We start from the raw sequence: 16,285 nt of genomic DNA, 5'->3' as shown, positions 1-16,285 counted from the left end.
GACCAGACAGAATCCTGTGTTTGAATGGAATTTATGCATCATGTATGAGGTGTATGAATATGCAACAGGCTTTTGCTTTTAAGGGTTAATCCTCTGTTAACGTGGGTCCTTTCTTGGGCTTGTTTTGCCCAGAAAAAGGTACCCGGACTGTCTGTAGCTCTTTGTTTTTATTGTCTCATATTGTCCTAATCCAAATTGTCCAAATTATTATTATTATTGTAATAATAACAATATTATAATAATTTATTATAAATATGATAAATTTATTATATAACTATAACAAAATTATTAAATTATTAAATTATTATTATTATTACTATTATTATTATAACAATTTTATTATTATTAAATTTTATAATTTTAAAAACAAGCGATTGGCGTTTTTCACACATCACTTTAGCATCATTCATTCATTAATGTCAGAGCAATTAGCAGAGTAAACAGGAGCAGCCAGGGGTCAGCAGCCATTCACCCTGCAAGCTAAAAGGAAATGTTACCCCTTTGGTTTTCTGGCAATTTCTTAGAGCAGATTGAGAGCTCTGGGTTTCACCTCACATGTCAAGGACTGAATATTATTTGGGACACATGAGATATTAAAAAAGCAAAATAAAAGAATCCATGGCTCTCATTTGCTACTATGGGAACAATGATCAAAACTTTGAAAAGCAGGCAATGCAGGCAAATGGCTGCAAGGTTACTTCTGACACAAATAGCCAAAGAGATAAATACAAATGAGAAATGCCTGAAATAGGAGAAGCAGGAGACTTAGGAAATAATAAGTGAGCCTAAGACCCTGTGTGGGAGGAAAAGGTCATTTCAGAGAAGTTTTGCCGTGGTGGTTTCAAAAGTGGGCAGCAAAAAGATCTTGCTTGAGCTGCTGGTGGTGAGGAGTGGAAAGTCTGAGAGGGATGTGCAGTGTGACAGCCCTGTGACAGAATTGGGGTCAGAAAGTGACCTGGGCTGGCCCAGCTGAGCTGATAGCAAAAATTACCTACAGAGCTGGCAGAGTGCAGTCGAGATTATTGCTGTTTTTAGCAAGTTTCACTCACTGCTCTTTTCATTGATGGCTGTGAGGGGAGGAAATATTGGCTAGGAAGTGTTTTTCTGCATCAATTAAATGTGGTTAAAAATAGAGGGAGAAATATTAAGTTCCAGTGTTAGCAAGAGTTGATATATGATGATTAGTGGGAGAGCTACTTCAGGGGAAAACTGTGTTGCTCTTCAGTTCAATTCTTCAAGGGATTTAACAAAATAATGATAGAGGAAAGTAGAAAGGAAAGAAGTAGAAATTTCAACATAAAAAAGAAAGGCTAGCTACAAAATTCCTTTGAAATCCTCACTTTAAAGATTTTAAAGAGGCTGAGCATAAAAAATGAACTGTAAAGTTCTGGCAAGAATCAAAAAAGGAAAAAAAATCTCGAAACAGGAAAATCTTAACAAGAACGTCTTATTTTACTGTGTTTTTTTCACAAAAAGTTACTGCAGGTGAGAGCATTGCAGCAGGCAGAGCTCAGCCCAGAGGAGCACTCTGGGGGTTTCCAGCTGGGATGAAGGATGCTCCAGCACAGGAAAGGGCACCTGAGGCTGCCCTGGCTGTGTCCTGCTTACCTGGAGTGACCCCAGGAAGGGAAAAGTGCTGCAGCCACTCTGATCTACAGCTGAGGAACCAGGGCTGGACCAAATGCACCCAGCAGGAACAAAATTCGGTAGCTGGAGCTGGCTGGGATCTCTCCAACATAAAATTGGATGAGTGGATTGAGGCAGAAATTGATGCCTGCAAGGATTGCGTTGGCAGAAGAGCCCTTCCCCACCTGAAGGTGTTTTGGGATAGGGCAAGCAATAGGAGTCCTTGTCACCTCAACAAAAAACCATTTGCAACAGTTCCTGGGAGGGAAAATTCATCTGGGCGTTTAAAGACACCAAAAATATCCCAGCTGGTTCATGAATTCCCTGAGTCTGGAGCAGCCAGCAGATGGGAGGACACGTGAGGGGGAGCACACATGAAGGGGACCCTTCCCCTCTTGCTGTGGCCAAAAGGGTTTCCAGGGCCCAAGGCAGCAGAGCTTTGCCTTTCCACACTTGTGTAAGAGCTGAAATGAGGGATGCAGGACTCCAGGCACTCTCCAAAATGCAGTTTATTCCATCCAAGAGGTTACAGCAGCCCAGGGTGGTGGGTGACAGAGCTGTGCCCACAGCTGTCAGCTCCAGCTGCAGGCAGGCCTGGACACCCTTTGGGTTTGGTTACAATGCATTATTTACTTTTCTTTGCTGAGCATCTCAATACAGTAGAACCAATCTATACCTGAACTATTATCTATAGCCTATCATAACTACTGTAATTACCATATTCATGTTACTGTTCTCCAATCACTAAAAGTTAGTACATTACAGTTTAAGCTGGAAGTTGTTTTTCAGTTTTCTTGCAGTGGAAAATTCTGAGACCTTTTTTCTACTTGCCACATCTGCAGACTTGTTTGCCTGTGGAACTGTGGAATCTCTTTACTTGGTAAAAACATCTTGTTTGAGGTGGGTTTATCCTTTGCTCTAAGCCATAAAATCCCATCTAACACACCCTTTGCCTCCTTGGTTATCCAGTCAGACTGGCTCAGCAATTCTTTTCTTCTATATCAAAACTTGCTTCCATCTCTATCCCTTCATCAGACTCTACATTTAAAAATCTTTCTGCTAAGCACACATACCTGTGAGACTTTATTGTCAAACTTTCATCCTTCCCAACAAGGAGGTGGCACAGCCTCAATCTTCCCCACTCTCATGTGAAGTCCTATCTCAAGAGTAAAGTGAAAGCCAGAAAACCTCTTTGTTAGTGAGAACACAAAGCTAGTTTGGTGCAAACAGCAGAGCAATCAAATGTTGATGATGAAAGATTTTGTTCACATTCTCTCTATATGTTAAACAGACAATGCAGTAGCCCAAGAAGGCTCTCACACTGGATCACTGGGTTAAATTTGTCATTTGTAGCACAATAAAATGAATTGAAACATATTAAATATGAATTCAAACATATTTCTATCCAGAGCAGCAAAACAGCAATTAATCCATGCCCATAAATATGGGGGGAAATGCTAATACTGCAGTAAACCAAGCAGTTTCCCTCTCTAACATATTTTGCTTTTCACAAATGAGACTGGAATTCTCAATGTCTCTCCGCTAATGAGAAAATTCTTAAAACCTAATTAAAAGGTCTCTATTCAATGGGCTGTGGAGAATTTATAGCAGTGGAACTGCCTGTGTCAGACAGATATGCCACTGATAGTCCTGTGGGAGCTGATGATGAAGGGCTTAAGTCAGAATGGAGAGGAAAAGGAACTGGGAGAGCAAAAATAACTGGGCAGCAGGCTGGGCATGTGTAGCCATGATATTTTCTGAAAAATCCTTTCCTTAGGATTTTTCCTCCTGAGAAGCTGGGAGGCCTCAGGAACAAAATGTAAACAATGATTATCTGCTGCTGTGGAATGCAACAGGTGCATCTGTGATTGGTCTCATGTTGGTTGTTTCTAATTAATGGCCAATCACAGTCAGCTGGCTCGGACTCTGTCTGAGACACAAACCTTTGTTATCATTCTTTGCTATTCTATTCTTAGCTGGCCTTCTGATGAAATCCTTTTTTCTATTCTTTTAGTATAGTTTTAATGTAATATATATAATAAAATAATAAATCAGCCTTCTGAAACATGGAGTCAGATCCTCATCTCTTCCCTCATCCTGGAACCCCTGTGAACACTGTCACAGACATGGTTTCAGACAGCTGTGGTGGTGTGCAGGGAGGCTGGGGAAGGGACAGGGCTGCTCTGAGAAATAGCCACTCACTTTTCTTTAATTTAGAGAGGTTTATTAAACCTTATCAAAAATACAACAGAAGACTGAATAGAGAAAATATTACAGCGCAGGGAGCAAAGGATTTTCCCCACCATGTGTCCATCCACACAATGGAAGTTTTCCCTTTTAACCATTTAACCCTCCCCAAAATTCTGTCCATTGACTCTTTCTTCATTGTCCAGTGGTGGAGTTTGCTTCCTCAAATCCTGATTAGAGGTCAGATGTCACCATAGTGAAAAGCCAGCCCTCCCAGATGTCCCAACCCCAGCTGTCCCTTGATAACAACTTGGGGTAAAAAAACAGCCTTTTCTTAACCTGATATTTGTCTGGTAATTGTGAGAGTCAATCATTGCATTACTCGTCTATCACAGCTGGGGACATTCTGGTGTCAGCCCTAAAACGTGCTGGTGACATCCAGTGGCTCTGGGAAAAGCACTGAGGCTTCTGGAAGGGCAGCAGCAGCAGCAGCATCTGTGAGGACAAACAGATGTGCTGAGATCAGGCTTTGCCATTGGTGAACTTCATGAAAACCTGGTGGATTCAGGGGAATTCACAGCATTTCTCATTTCAGTAGCCACAGAACAAACACTGCTTTTCTCCCAAAGTAAAACCAGTTTGCCCAAAGCTGGAACAGGCTCTGGCCCAGCATTGCAGGCATGTTCATGCCAGGCAGGTAAACAAAGGAAAGCAGCCCAGCTCTTTCACCAACCCTGCCCCACTGAAAATGCTGAATTGGTGGCAAAAGTCCCCCTCCTGCACCTTTGGAGAGACACTGTGGTAAATTCTGAGCTGGCACCAGTGCAGAGCACAGGCACACAGCACATTGCAGCCAAGGGTGTCTCACTGGGATATTCCAGAGCATCTGGACACAATTCTGTGCTCTGGAATGCCCCTGCTTGGGCAGGGAGGAGGGAGCAGATGAGCCTGACCCATCCTGTGAGGGGCTTTGCACCCACTGAGGCCAGTGGGGTTTAACTGAATAAACTGAACTGTGAGTTTCTGCTTGTTGGAACCCTCTGTTCCTCTGCTGTACAAATGCTCCTTCTGGGTTTTAGTCCCAGCCTGGCTGGACTTTGTTTGGAGTGGTTCAAAACCTCTTTATTCACCTCCTCGATAACAAAGGAGAGCTTTGGAAATGTGCAGAACATGAGGCCCCTGTAAAAATAGGGGACTGATTTCTGAGGAACCCTTCCCTGCCTGCTGCATGTCCTCCTCATCTGGCAACAGGAGCAGGCACCTTCACCTAAAGCCCATGGTACTGTTTGCATTAAGGAGGGGAGAAGCTGGAGGGGAATTGTGAGAGCCAGAATGAAGCTGTGGAAGTTGGGAGCCCCAGCTGCTGCTCTCAATCTCTGAAGGTTCCAGGACTGGGGCTTTTCCCTTCATTCTCTCCTCTAGCCTGGAGTTAAATCCCTGGCTCAGTCCCTTTGCCCCTTAAAGATACTTTTACTTAATAAAATTGCATTAGCAGTAAGCATAAAAGTCCTGCCAATGATTTAGATTATTTCTTTCCATCTCCACAAGCCCTGCTGTTTGTGCTGGGATCTGTTCAGAGTAACTGTTATTTAGTAAATGCTTTGTTTGCTATTCCTAAGGGTAGTTTTATACAAACTTTGATTAGAACGTTCCCTACCAGTTATGGCAGTGAACACACTGGTCAGGAATTTTTAGTCAGAGGTTTTCTTCCCTTGCTGGAACCAAACTTGGCCATTGTAACAGCATGATGTAACAAAATAATCACCGCTGCAAGGCCTAATTTGGTGAATTTCTTGGTGTTGCCTTGCTCTCAGATTTGCAATGCTCAGAGCAAGTGATGCCCATTGCTGGCCTTAGGGAAGCACAGACCTGCAGAGGGAGTGAAAGGATGAGACACCCTTGGCTGAAATGCTCCTGAAAAACTGCTCCCAAACAGATTTCAGGTTTGGGAAGGTCTTTAAAGGGCAACCTTGGCAATGAGGGTTTCTCCCTTTTGAAGGAGCCTGTCTGGACATGGAAAGGTGAAATTAATTTGCTTTAGATGTCACCAGGGTCAGGGACCAGCCTGGCATGAACATTTGGCTCCCATTCACATTAGGTGGGTCATCCTAGTGCCAGCAGCACTTTCTTGGACTTTCCTGACCTCATTCATTTCACCTTGTAATAGAAGGAAAGAAAACAAGTTTGCTTGTGTCCTTGGAGAGATCAATTCCTGTGCCATGGTGGCAGCCAAGGGGGTGAATAGGGACAGGATGAGGACAAAGGGCTTTGTGTGCTCCATCTGTCCTCTTTATGATCCTCTAGGATATAAAAATATGAGTCATCTGTCTCTGGGAATGATAGAGACAAAATGAACCCTTAAATAATCTCTTCCTCTCTTTCTTCCTCTTTTTAGTTGGTTAAATCCAATAGGCTTTGTGCATAGAGACCCCTACAAAGCAGATGTGCCTTAAATCCTGTCCTTTACTAAAGTTTGGGCCATTCCTGTTCTGAACTCATCCCTCTCTCATGCCACAGCTCAAAGGAGGGTGAGATTAAGGAGAAGGAAATGATTTTCTCTTAGCATCCTTTTACCTTTCTAGACATTTTAAAATTAAAAAACTGCTCATGCCATGGTGAATATTTGCTTTAACAGCTTCAGAGTTCCTGCACTGCAGGTTACCCCTCTGACTGCAAGTCCCCTGAAGCTCAGTGTGGGTCACTGATGGCTTGGTGGGACTACTCATGGTCACCAGGGAAAACAGACCTGCAAAAGCCCCATCCTAATGTTCCTGCTTGGGCTGGTGGATTTCCGCCTGGTTCCAGGAAAATGCTACAACAACCCCAGACTGAGGTGGTCAGACCCTTTTTCACCTCCCTACACAGCCCAGGAGGCAGCAGGGCTGTCCTGAGCCCCTCATTCGTGCTGGGTCAGTGTTTGATCCTGCAGGAACAAGGCTGGAATTGTTGGATCAGCCGCTTTCCCTGGTTTTGGGAACCAGCCTTTTGCTCCTACCTCATTTTCCTCACAGGACAGAGTCAGCAATCCCTCAGGATGAAAGCAGATTTCAGCGGGTTCTCTGCTTCCCCCCCTTGCCATCCAGCTAAACTCATGGTGTCTTTCCTCTCCAATCCTCCATAACAAACCTAAAAGTTAGAAAAACTGGTTTTGAAATCCCAAATTAATTAGGTTGGAAAAGATCTCTGACATCATGGAGTCCACAAAATTCTCCTCCACGTGCTGTGGGGTGTGGTTGATTATTTAGAGCTGAAGTCATGGGAGCAAAACCCATCTGAAATGCGAGATCCCTGCGAGATGGGGAGGGATGAAGCCACAGCCCAGCACATTTTGCCCCACTTTCCCTGAAACCACGAGTGCCCAGGGATAAAGCAGCAGGATTCAGCTCTGAGTGGGCCACAGGGAGGGCAGAACCTGCACCAGCCATGGCTGGGCCCTGCCTGTCCCTCACCTGGGGCCTGGCCTGACCTGGAGCAGCCAGTCCTGAGGGCTGCATGGGAAGGGCTGGTAACTGCAAACTCCATTTTTCCTCCAGCTTTCCTCTTCTTCAGCAACACTGGGACAGGAATATGAAGGGATTAATTAACAGAGGTGGAGGTCTTTATGTTTTCCTGACAAACTGAGCACGTTTGGGTATGCCCAAGGCCCTGAGTGCTGTCCCTCAGGGCTCAGTTTGGTTGTCTGCACCCTCGGTGCCAGCTGCAATAGCCCATGGTTGTGACAGTGTTCACAGGGGTCTGAGGATGAGGGAAGAGACGAGGATCTGACTCCATGTTTCATAAGGCTGATTTATTATTTTATGATATATATCACATTAAAACTATACTAAAAGAAGAAAAGGTTTCATCAGAAGGCTGGCTAAGAATAGAATAGAAAGAATGATAACAAAGGTTTGTGGCTTGGCTCTGTGTCTGAGCCAGCTGACTGTGACTGGCCATTAATTAGAAACATCCAACATGGGCCAATCACAGATGCACCTGTTGCATTCCACAGCAGCAGATAATCAATGTTTACATTTTGTTCCTGAGGCCTTTCAGCTTCTCAGGAGAAAAGATCCTACCAAAAGGATTTTTTATAAAAGGTGTCTGTGACACATGGCATCTGCAGCACTGCTGGGAGCTGGGCAGCTCCCACAGGACCTGGGGAATGTGCACAACACCCCAGTGTGAGCATCCCCATCCATGCCCAGCCTCTCTGCCCTGCCCTGGTTCCTGTGCACAGCTGGGCCAATGCTGCTGTTTAAAAGATTCTCATGATCCAGGGGTGCTGAGGGGACAAATTTCCCCCTTCCCCTCCCTCCCTCCATCAGCATCTGAGCACATCCATGCCTGAGCTTGCTGCAGCAGAAAGGAATTGATTTTTTTCTGGTTAATTTGTGTACTTAATGACCTGGAGATAGAGTTGTTTTCCTTCCAGGATTACCCTGAGCTCCTCCTAGCCCTTGTTCTTGCTCCCCAGCCATGCTCAGGAGATCTCTGCTAAGACTATCCCTGTTAATCTTCCAATGGTGAATAGAAAGATGAATCCTAGGGCCCATAGTATTGGGGGATCTCATTTGGTAGTGCCTCCGTGGAGTGTGGGCCAGCCAGTGTCAGCCAGTGGGCACACACTGGCATTTGCCTCCCCAGTATTCCCAAATGCCTCCTGCCATGCCACAGCCCTGGAAGAAGGGACACCACACCACAAGCTGCCCCCTGAAGGCTGCACATCACAGAATCATAGATGGTTTGGCTTGGAAAGAACCTAAAGATCATCTGGTTCCAACCCCCTGCCACAACACAGGGTCAGCTTCTCCTTGGTCCCTCTGCTCCTGTCAGAGCCACACCTGCCCTTGCTGCCACTGATGGGTGGCCAAACCGGGATCCAAAGCAGCCATAAGCCCAGGGCTGCAGTCACTATAAATGGAACACACAGGTCAATCCTCTGAGCAAAGGGCTGCTTAGTGAAGTAGGTTATTGCCATGGATATATTTTATGAAAAATCCTTTTGCTAGGATATTTTCTCCTGAGAAGCTGAGAGGGCTCAGGAACAAAATGTAAACAGTGATTATCTGCTGCTGTGGGATGAAACAGGTGCATCTGTGATTGGTCTCATGTGGTTGTTTTTAATTAATGGCCAATCACAGCTGGCTTGGGCTCTCTGATCAGTCACAAGATTTTATTATTATTATTCTATGCTTTCTTTTCTTTCAAGCTTTCTGAGGAAATATTTTTTTCTACTCTTTTAGTACAGTTTTAATATAGCATTTACTTTTAATATAATATATATCATAAAATAATAAATCAGCCTTCTGAAACATGGAGTCAGATCCTCATCTCTTCCCTCATCCTGGGACCCCTGTGAACACCACCACAACCTTAAAGGTTTCTCCATAAGAAACCTTAAAGTTAAAGGTTTCTCCATAAAAACCCTAAAGTTAGAGGTTTCTCCACAAGAAACCTTTCTGAACTGTGTACAGTGCAGATTATACAGGATGATGTCACAGAAACTTATTTAAATAAACCTTACACTGTTAGCAGATTAACTAAACCTTTAGGAAATCTCTTTCCCCTTATGAATATTGGCTTGTTTTTTGAGTTCATTTGTCTTGGAGAATGAAAATTGATTTGATTTTTTGTAGCACACTCCTTGGGGTGTGTTCTCAATGCCACTTTATTTTTCCTGGTGTCACATACACAACGTAGTGAGAGGCACCCATACAGAATTTGAAAGCATCAACAGAGCTTTACTCCCTAATTCTCTGCTGGTAGGATGGGGCTGCTCCCTTTGAGCTACTGAATGGCTTAAATCAGCTTTTCACCAACTCAAGAAAGAAAGAAGCTCCAATAATTCCTGATCTGTTTCAGAAAAATGTGATTTTTGATCTGCCCCATAAGCAGCACTGTTGGGACAGCAGATCTCTGTGTGACTGTGCCACCACCACAGCTCAGAGAAAAACAAATCATTGGTGTCCCAACCTTTAACCCCCCTCCTTTTCTGATGAATAATGCTCAAATTGTCCTCATTTGCTGCATCCATTATGCCCACCATGGTCCTGCACTGAGTTACATTTCACCTCTGCACATAACTGTACAGCTATAAGCATAATATTCACTTAATGTTTAATATTTCTTGATAGTGAAGTAAACTCCCTATGATGTGTTAGCAGTCCAGGCTAATTTCAGATGCTGGATTTTGCAGTTCCTGGATGCTGATAGAGAAACTCCTGAGTTTTCAGAGATTCAGGATAATGTCCATCTGCAGGCTTTGGGCAGGACTTGTATCCAAAGGAAAAAATCCCTTTTGAGGCTTTTATTTGACACTGGTTGTGTTTACTCAAACACACTGATTTTAATTGTGGAGCTTTTAATTGTTTTAATTTTTTTAGTCACTTTTATTAACATGTTTTAGCACATTTAAAGCAGGCTGGCGACTGATCCTGAGCAAAGGGAAGTTCAGCCACCAAGCTGGGCATTCTCACCAGCCTGGCTCTCATTTATCACTGGGTGTGTGCTCTGCCAGCTGCTAAATAAGTTATCCAATACAGTGAATCACCAGATCAATGCTTTTATATGTGTGTGCAGCAATATTTTCTATTTGCTTCTTAAATTATGCAAGTGATGGGAATCCAAGAGACAAAATGAACAGGGGCTGCAAGTGATGGGGAGAAAAAGGAAGAAATTGTTTTTTTCTTTAGTGAGGCAAATATGTGCAGCCCCAAATGAGACAGGATTTGCAGAGGGGCTTGTTATTGTTCCTCCTTTCTTTTAGCAGTGTTTGGTGGATTTGGCACCTGCGCTTTCAGGTAAAAGGCAGAGCAGGGGTGCAGTCCTTCCACTGGATAATCTGCAGAGGTTGTAGCACTGGGGAAATTGGGATTATGGGTCTGGTGGAGCTGCAGTTCTGCTGCAAAACCATCATTGGCAAAAAAAGCCTGGGAGAAACCCCATTCCTGTGTGTGCTTGTGGTTTCTGTTGCTTCCTGGGAACTACCACAGGGCCCGAAGAGAGCTCATTAAATGCCACACTCATTGCAGTAATTGCTGTCCATAGGGACTGATTAGGGCTCAGTCAACATTGCAGGGCTGGTGACGTCAGTGGGGGACAAAAGGTGACACTGCTGCCTGCCAAGCCTTGGGGTGCAGGGGTCACCCCAGGCAGGCACCAGCGGGGTGCAGGCAGTCCTGGGGAACAGGGAAACCTTGGGAACAGGAAGATTTTGGGAATGGGGAGATTTTGGGACCAGGGAGCCTTTGGGAACGGGGAGATTTTGGGAATGGGGAGCTTTTGGGACCAGGAAGCCTTTGGGAACAGGGAGCTTTAGGGAACAGGCAGCTTTGGGGAAGAGGAGCTTTTGGGGGCAGGGAGCTTTAGGGAAAAGGGAGCCCTGGGGAACAGGGAGCTTTTGGGAACAGGCAGCCTTTGGGAACAGGCAGCTTTTGGCAAATGGCAGCCTTTGGGAACAGGTAGCAGGAACAGGGAAGCTTTTGGGAGCAGGCAGCCCTTAGGAACAGGCAGCATTTGGGATCAGGGAGCTTTTGGGAACAGGCAGCTTTTGGGAATGGGGAGCTTTTGGGAATGGGGAGCCCTTGGGAAACAGGCAGTTTTTGGGAACAGGCTGCCCTTAGGAACAGGAAGCTTTTGGGAAAAGGCAGCCCTTGGGAAAAGGGAGATTTTGGGAACAGGCTGCCCTTGGGAACAGGCAGCCTTTGGGAACAGGTAGCTTTGGGAAGAGGGAGCTATTGGGAACAGGCAGCCTTTGGGAACAGGCAGCTTTGGGAAGAGGGAGCTATTGGGAACAGGCAGCTTTTGGGTAAAGGCAGCCTTTGGGAACGGGAGCTTTTGGGGAATGGGGAGCTTTTGGGAACAGGCAGCCTTTGGGAACAGGCAGCCCTTGGGAAAGGGCAGCCCTTGCAGGACTGCAGGAGCCCTTCCTGAGGGAAGGATGCCCTGTGGGCTGGGAGCTCTCCCCAGCAGCTCCCCTGTCCCTGGGATGGCCCTGGCTCCATCCCTGCTCTGCTGCAGGGCTCACACTGAGCTGAGTGTGTATTTGTGTGATTCTCAGGACAAATCCCTGTCATGCAGGTCCCTGTGAGGACAGGTGTGACAGTGACACCCCTGGTGGCTCACAGAGGGATGCTGGCAGCACTCAGAGGGCTGGCAGGAACAGCCATCACCCTTCTCCCAGGCAAATCCCTATCAGGGACCAGGATTTTCAGGTCCTAGAATCAGCATTTGCAATGGGAAGGGGATTAATGAATCACCTGAAGCAGCATTTCTGAATTTCCTGTCCCAATCTGTCAGTGACCACAGGTGTTGCTGGCCAGCATAGCAGCTGCCAAAAATGAAAACGAAAGGAAAGGAAATTTCAAGGAAAGGAAAGGAAATTTCAAGGAAAGGAAAGGAAGTTTCAAGGAAATTTCAAGGAAAGGAAAAAGGAAAAAGGAAAAAGGAAAAAGTAAAAAGGAAAAAGGAAAAAGGAAAAAGGAAAGGAATGCTGTATAAATATGAACACATGTCCATGCATAAACATGGGTGAACAGGAAAAGGGAAGTCCCATAAATAAAGGAGCATCTCTACTTGTAAATAAAAAAATCATTTGGCTGCATGGTCCAAGATTGTCCTGACTTTGTTTAAAATGACTGTGGCCCTCGGGCTGAGAAAGATGGGAAGGGCTGATCCAGAGGTGCAGCACATCTGGCACTGCACAGTAGGCAGGGTTGCCAGAGGGCAGGCCTGGCAATAAATTGGGATGCTCCCAGTTTGCTCCATCTGCTGCTGGCAGGGAGGGGAGCAGCTCTGAATGCCCACAGCCCCCAAGGCAGTGAGGTGTGCTCTGCCTCTGCAGCCACTGACCTGGCCTTGAGCTTCTCTGTGGAGCCCAATCACCACCAAACACGCCCTTGGGGAGCTCCTGGAATGTGGAAGGTGGAGCAGAAGGTCCTGGATAGAAACCTTAAATGTAAAGTTCTTTAACTTTTCCAAGGCATTTTTTTCCTTTTTGGTTGCTGGCTTGTGTTTATTTTCAAACCTACCAGAAGTTTGAGGCTCCATTTCTTTCTCTGCAAACACCCAGGAGGTTCAGTTCCACAAGAGTGAAGGGTGAGGTGTCCATGGCTGCTGTGGCTCCCTTGGGAAGGAGCAGGGCTTGGTTCCCAGATGTCACTGGAGAAGGGGACAGGATCTGCTGGAGTGACACCTGTGCAGGGACAGCAGGACAAGCCCAGGGATGCTCAGGGACTGACTGGGGCTGTGACAGGGGCACAGTGACAAGAGGCTCCATCCCAGAGGGGCGAGGAGCTGAGGAGGAGATGGTATTTGTGGTATTTGTAGGAATAAAAGGGGACCTGAAGTTCCCAGAAGTACATGTGTCATTTTAGGGGAACAATTCCCACATGCGTCCAGCGCCGTAATAAATACACCAGCTTTACAACTTTCACAAAAGTTGTGGAGTTTTGATTGTCTCCGCAAAACAGTCAGGATGAGGTGAAGAGATGAGTTTGACTTTATGTTCTTAGAAGGCTGATTTATTATTTTATGTATTTATATTAAAACTACACTAAAGAATAGAGAAAAGATACAGACAGAAGGTTGCAAAGAAGAATAATGAAAAACTTATGACTGGCTCTCCAGAGTCTGACACAGCTGATGGTGATTGGTCATTAAGTAAAAACAATTCACAGGAAACCAATCAAACAACAACCAGTTAGTAAACAATCTCTAGACCACATTCTAAAGCAGGAAACACAGGAGAAGCAATTAGATAATTGTTGTTTTCATTTCTCTCTGAGGCTTCTCAGCTTTCCAGGAGAAGAAATCTTGGTAAAGGGATTTTTCCAGAAAATATGACACTGCCTTAGGAAGGGAATGAAGGCTTGAAGTTTTTTTATACCTTGGGGTTCTGCCTGTTTCTTGCAAGTGGGGAGCACGTCTACCCTCTTCCCTCTGGGCTTCCCAGTCCCCCAGTCACTCCATGCTCTGCTTTTGGCTGGGACAGAGTTAATTTGGCTGGGACAGAGTTAATTTTCTCCTCAGTAGGTGGTACAGTGCTGTGTTTTGGATTTAGCAGGGGAATATTGTTGATAACACATGGATGTTTTGGCTGTTGCTAAATAGTGATCACTTTAAAACAAGAACTTCTCAGTCTCCCATGCTCTGCCAGTGAGGAGCTGCACAAGGAGCCACGAGGGACAGGACAGGTGATCTGAAATAGCCAAAGGGATATTCCATGCTGTGGAACTTCATCCTCACTGCAGAAACTGGAGACAGCTGCCTGTGAGGGGCTGGGCATTGGTCAGTGGGTGGTGAGCACTGGGCATCCCTTGGTTCCCTTGGGTTTTGTTTATCTCCCTCTCTCCTTTGCAGTGTTGTTGTTTCTTTTATTAATATTATTATTTTCAGTTATTAAGCTGCTCTTATCTCAGTCCAAATGGTTCACATTTTTCTTCTGAGGCAGCTGCATGGGACTGGAGTCAAACCTCAACACTCCTCATCCTGATGGACAGAATTTGAGACAGAAGCTGCAGGAGAAAATCCTGGAACGGTGACACCAACATCTGACAAGTTTTGTGCCCATTTGTGACAGTTCCCACTGAGGGAAAAGCAGGGATGTGGCAGGTTTGGCTTGGCACCAGCTGCTGGCCTGGGGGTCTGGTGCTGCCCTGCCCCATGCCCATGCCAGGGGACAGGAGGGATAGCCAGCAGAGGGAAGGCTGGCATTTAGGGACACAGACCTGTGGAGAAAGCAAAGGGCTTGTGAGGCAAGAAGGTCCCTGAGAGGAAGAGAGGATCGGGGGTATTGCAGAGGAGGAGCTGTAAAAATCAGGGATTATCATGGTGTGGGTGATGTGGGGATGCAGATCCAGGGAGGGACAGGGACACAGAGCCTCCAGCTGCCATGGACACCCTTTCCTCCTTCTGAAGGAGAAACAGGAGGAGGAGATGGAATTTTCTGGGGTCCTCTATGGCAGGAATGAATGGATCTGACTCCATGTTCTTAGAAGGCTAATTTATTATTTTATGATATTATATTATTATATTAAAGAATTATTGTATTATATAAAGAATATTAATTATATTAAAGAATGCTATACTAAACTATACTAAAGAATAGAGAAAGGATACAGACAGAAGGCTATAAAGAATGATAATGAAAATTCATGACCTCTTCCAGAGTCCCAACACAGCTGGACCATGATTGGTCCTTAAGTTAAAACAATTCACATGAAACCAATCAAACATTCACCTGTGGGTAAACAATCTCCAAACCACATTCCAAAGCAGCAAAACACAGGAGAAGCAAATGAGATAATTATTGTTTTCCTTTTTCTCTGAGGTTTCTCAGCTTCCCAAGAGAAGAATCCTGGGCAAAGAAGATTTTTCAGAAAATATGAATGTGACAGGAGGAGGTGAAGGAAATCTTGAATAGTTGTCACCTTTCTCTCCTCTATTCATTGCAGCCATGGTGCAATGAGTTATTTTGTTTCTACAGTTTAACTTCCACTTCCCTACCGGCATCTTAAAATTACCTGTACATGGCTGTGTCTAGCACCAGGTACCTGTGCAGAAATATTTTTATGTGATGGTATTATTTTTGCCCTGAGGCCTGTAAGTTGTGATCCCCTCCCAGTCCTAGTAAAAGTGCAAATAAAAAGGAAGGCTGCTAAACCGCTTAATAAACTTTTTTCTTTCTGTCACTGGTGAGTGACAAAATAATTTCTAAGGAGAAGGTTCTTTTTCACTGTTAATGTCCAATTATAAATTCAGCCTCCAGTGGGAATAGACAGGTATTTGGAGATGTAGATAACAAACTGCTTAACAGATCTCTCTGGATCAGAGCCAGCTCTACAGTGATATCTTACTGCTATTCCACTAGAATTTTTTAATATTTTGAAAATAACAATATATCCCAGCATGAAAAATCCTGAGGCTGTGATTTCCAGCGCATCCCACAGCATGAGAAGCAGCGGCACTGGCACACAGCAGTCACACAGTTTGGGGAGCTGGGCCCAGCACCCACCAGAGGAGACCTGGGGAGGGCTGGGGATGCTCTGACCACGCTCCCAGGTGCCTGAGGGTCCCCATCTCTGCTGGGGGAGCTGCATCTCCTCAGTAACCTCTCCTCAAACAGCCAAAAATGTGACAAATGCTGTGACTGCATTTGCATTCTCCACTGCTGGTGGCTGGGCATGAACTGGTCAGCGTTTATTTATTTATTTTTTAACGGAGGATGGAGGCAAAGTTTTGCTGTATGCTGCCATCTGCTGTGGGCTTCATGTGATTGTGAGGGTTTCAAATTTGTTCCTGACAGAGATAATGCTGCTTAGAGTAAAGGTGACTGAACAAATGACACATGGAGTTGTATGAAAAGGATCTAAAACTCCCTTTCCACTTGACCCCGTATGCAAAATACCTTTCAAACAAAGGGAAACCTGCAGGAAGAAATTATGATTTACAGGTGCTTTTAAGGGCAAATTATTTCATCTAAGTGCTTCCT

This window comes from Ammospiza nelsoni, chromosome 2 (assembly GCF_027579445.1).
Source record: "Ammospiza nelsoni isolate bAmmNel1 chromosome 2, bAmmNel1.pri, whole genome shotgun sequence".
Lineage (NCBI taxonomy): Eukaryota > Metazoa > Chordata > Aves > Passeriformes > Passerellidae > Ammospiza > Ammospiza nelsoni.
Note: the sequence above shows the minus strand (reverse complement) of the source record.